A 4,687-nucleotide genomic window follows, 5' to 3' on the forward strand; every position below is an offset into this window, starting at 1 on the left:
TTTTTTTGGGACTTTTTTCAGTGATGGCAAGTTCATATGCATCCACACTGCACATTTGCCATGTTTTTTATTGGTAAACAACAAAGATTGCCATGGCAAATTCATACATTTTGACATCTTTGCAAACAAGATCTTTCTGGTTCATTCATATTATAGCGGTATAGATCTCATGGTTCATTCATACATTTTTATTTTTGCATCATTTTGTGACTTTTCATTGTGTGGCAAAATCTAGCCTTTATTAGTCACATCCAATAGTGGGCTTTTTGGTCATAGTAAAAATTGGCACAATCTGGGCTTTTCTTAACTGTTCTTTTTTCACAACAAAAAGGCCTCTAGGCCCCCGCCGAGGTAGGTGTTCAAGCTGGGTGACTCTCGTCCCGAACACATGCGTGCCATCGGTGCCTCCCACAGGACCGAAAGAATCGTTCGATCTGGGGCTCTCCCAGACCGAACGTTCGGCAGTTATCGGTGTCCAAAATGAAACCGTGCATATATAGATGGAGTACATATAGAAAGAGACCTGATGGAAACAATTAGAGATGGATGGAAAGGGATTCTACTTTCTGGTCAGGTAGGCAACTTAGTACTCCTATTATCAATGGGTCTTGTTGCACTTTAAAGTAGGAAAATACAATCGTACTAAATATACCAAATATTATTATCACTAATTCTAGGAAAAAACTAACGCCCACACGTGTGGCATTTTGCACAACGCCCACATGCCTCCATCACCACTCATTTTGCCACCTATGAACAATTGACATCAGCAGGAATATTTTGGGTTTTCGGATCAAAAATATTTTATCTCCTAATTAAAAAATCAAATTAAAAATCCTTTTTCACCATTAAATCCATATCGACAGGATATTCAAAACTAGACCCCATGTTGATATGTTTCGATGAAAAAACTTTTGCCCAAAAGTTGGCATGACGTTTACACTGTAGTTGCCGTAGTGCTTAAACTAAAGTTGCCATGTGACAATTTTAATTTGTAGAGCATGGCAATTTTTTTTATGACGGCAATTCCAGTACTTTGACCATGAAAAATATTTTTTTATGAACCATGGCAATTTTAAGTGCATGTATTATGGCAATTTTAGTTTATGGTTCACGACAAGTCTAGTTTCTTAATTCTACGTTTTATAATATGTCAAAATTTACTTTTAAATATAGAAGAAAATAGCTGAAACATATCATGGCAATTTCAGTGTAAACATCATGGCAATTCATGTTCAATATACATGGCAACTTTTAACTCCAAAAAAAATTCATCGAAATATATTGATATGAGATCTAATTTTGAAGATCTCGCCGCGAAGGATTTAATGGTGAAAACGAATCTTCAATCAGATTTTTCATTTAAGAGACAAAATATTTTAAAAACTAAAAATCCAAAAAGATTCTCACATGCATACATGCGGTGACATGGCGCAGTCTATGTGTTATCGGGCGTGTGGGCAGGTTTGACTCCCACCACACGTGTGGGTGTTAGCGTTGTCCTAATTCTAATGCTAAATATGTGACAAATTGCAACTAAAGGTGTATTAGAAATACAACTCTATTGTGTTAACAATCTTCATACCCTCAAAACTTACCGCATGGTATGCGTGGTGAGCAACTTCTGAATGGTACTCTCTCCGTTTCTTTTTAGTTTGTGTTTGACGCATTTTTGTCATAATGTTGTACATGTCAGGCATAAGAAAATGACATTAATACGTACGTACGAGCATGTATATAGCAGTGACAAAAATGTTGATTTTTGTTCAAGAAGATCATGTCCAGTCGGTGGACCATTATTGATACCGGCATGAACATGGTCTAATCATTATTAGAGCACTAGGCTCAACCACGTGCATGCGTGTGCAAAGTCCTTTGGCCCAACCCATGGATGCATGGCATTTCTCAGGCCGGGCTTGCGAAAAACCAACGGACAAAGTCTAGGCCCGAGCCCAGCCCGTCCGAATAAAAAAATGAAAAAGTAGGACCAAACCCGGCCCAAAGGGACTAAAAAGTTTAGTTTCGAGCCGGGTCGGGTAGGGCCAACGTTAAACTTCTTAATTTCTCATGCCCGAGCCTATCCCGAAGTGCACGACGGGCCACAAATTCAAGTCTGAGACCCGCTAAACACAAAGCCCGACCCGGCCCGGCCTGGGTTTTCAGGCCGGGTTCGGGCTGGGTCAACGGGCCGGGCTGCCCATGGCCAGGTCTAGCAGCTGCACACACCAACTGCCGCCAAGTTGCGAGCTCGACCGCCACACCTGTACGAGCTAATCTCACGGAAGCATACTTATCCGGTCATCTCTCCACAGGATCAGGGGTTCTGGCTCAACAACTAATCCGCCGCAGCGACCGTGCACGTAGCGCTCGTGCAAGGGGTAGTTATCTGTTCCCACATGTCCACCTATAAAATGATCAAGCATCAGCCACATTCAAGGAAAGGGACCGCGCGCCCGTGGCGGCACGTGCCGTGCGTGCGCCAGCGACGGGCGTCGCACAGAAGCAGGACGAGGCTCTCCCATGGCGGCAGCATCGAGGAGATCCCGAAGGCAAAAGCGATCACATCGTACCTGATCCCACAAGATCTCAAAGGTAGATGCTTCAGCGGCCTAAGGCGCGAGGTCGCGGACGACACGCCCGGGAGGCGTACGCAGCCAGCCGCGGCGGCGGCGACGACGTCCTGAGACCGCTGAGAACGTGGCCGATCGATGCTGATGAAGATGTACGCAGCCGGCAACGACGGCGGCTGCCATGACGCACACATGGCCGCTTCATGTGGACTCGTCCAAGCTAGCTCCGCGGAAGTCATCATCCGCAGACACACGGTGCTCCACTTCTTTCTTCATGGTTTGTCCGCATATACATATATCTTTTTCTCTCCATCCTAATCTTTCAGGTGACATGGAGGTGCATGCACGAGGTGTGCCAGGAACATACCTGTGGCCACGATGGGCCGCGCCGCCGGCGTGGATGGAGGCTCTATACAAGTCGAAGCTAGCTGGCTATGGTTAGCTGGGAGCAACCCATGCAGAGCGCGCCCCAGGGGAGCGACAACACAGAGTACGCCTCACATGCAAGAAGAAACGAAGAGGCCGCGGCTATACGCGCCCACGGTGGTCGCGACTATATTCGCCGACGGAGGCCGAGGGCACCGCACCGAGGAGGACCACGCGCTGGGTGCACTCGTTGTCGGAACGGCCTCGGGTGACACGCCGGCATCCACGGCGAGCTCGGCGAAGAGTTTTTCCATATACGCTGCCACACACTACATCAACACAAGCAACATTCTCTCTCAAAAAAAAAACACAAGCATCATTCTTTGTCAATGGCATGCCTATATAATTAATCTTCTCTCTTTCCATCTCTCACCCGAGAAGCGATGACGCACAGCGCGCCTAAGGCGAGATGCACACACTCAACTTGGGGCAGCAAGTGCTGGAATTTAGTCTATCTTCGGACAGGCCAATACCTATTTCAAAAATTCCTAATAAATTCTAGAGTAAGAGGTGGAATTAAAGTTTAGTCTCACATTGCTAGTTTAGAGGGAGTTGGACCTCTTTATAAAGTAGGTTCTGTCCCACATGTATGAGGAGGATGAGAACAAGACGGACATCCACGCGCGCTCCTCTTCCGCCGCCGGCCTGAATCCGAACGGCTCGCCTCTTCGGCTCCGCACCTCTTTGAGTCCTGTATGGGAGAAGGGTGATAAGGTTTTTGAGGACCACACTGTGCGACTACTGACCAGTTCATCACGGACACCGACAACTTCTTTCCTAACGTCGACAACCTCTTCGACGACATGGCTGGCGAGGATGTCGACCCCAAGTCCAGTGCTTCTGCTCCTGTTGCTGTCCCGTACATGTTTTTGTTTTTCCTGTTATAGGTCCTGCCACAGTTCCTTGTTCTATTGTTTGCCCTAGATATGTTAGGCTCTATTTCATCTATATAACTAGCTATATTGTCTGCTCTAGATATGCTCAGTTCTAGTTCATATTTGCAGATGTTATTTATCTTCTCTCTGTCAGATCGCATGACTTGCTTTATCTCTGTTATTTTAGTCATACTTTATCTAGTATTTCCGTTAATAAAATCATATGGTAAATTGCTCATATTTCCAACAGCAAGTACACGCACCGACGCAGGTCGCGGGCACCGCATCGAGGAGGACTCTTTCGTGGGCATAAGGCCAAGTCCAGGGCGCGACCCATCTTGTCCGGCCCCGTCCGTTTGGGGCAAAACGGGCAAACCAGGCGGCCTAGCGCGTGGGCGCAAACGTACTATTGTCTGTTTTCTATTCGCTTTCGACCCATCCTTGGCCCAACTTTGCGCCGCTTTGGGGGTGAAACGGACAGCGCGCGGACGGGCGCGTGTCCTCCCCTGGCCCGCCCGTCGGTGGCACAGGGACCCCTTTTTCTATCCGCCCCCTCCCCCTCTCCAGCCGCACCCCCTCGACTCTTCTCCACTCCACCCCTCGCCGCCGCCGCCGTCGTCGCTGCCATTGCAGCTGTGCAGCTCGGACGCGCGCACGCCCAACCCCCTTCCCTCGATGCCCCAGAGCTACCCAACCACGGCCACCTAATTAGCGCACCCCGCGGCCAGATTTGGAGCGGATCCGGTCGGTCTTGAGCTCGCCTGACTGTGGGAGGCCGCACCGTGCCATGGACTGGGTGAGACTTTTCTCACCGGA

Source organism: Triticum aestivum, unplaced genomic scaffold, assembly GCF_018294505.1.
Source record: "Triticum aestivum cultivar Chinese Spring unplaced genomic scaffold, IWGSC CS RefSeq v2.1 scaffold43816, whole genome shotgun sequence".
NCBI lineage: Eukaryota > Viridiplantae > Streptophyta > Magnoliopsida > Poales > Poaceae > Triticum > Triticum aestivum.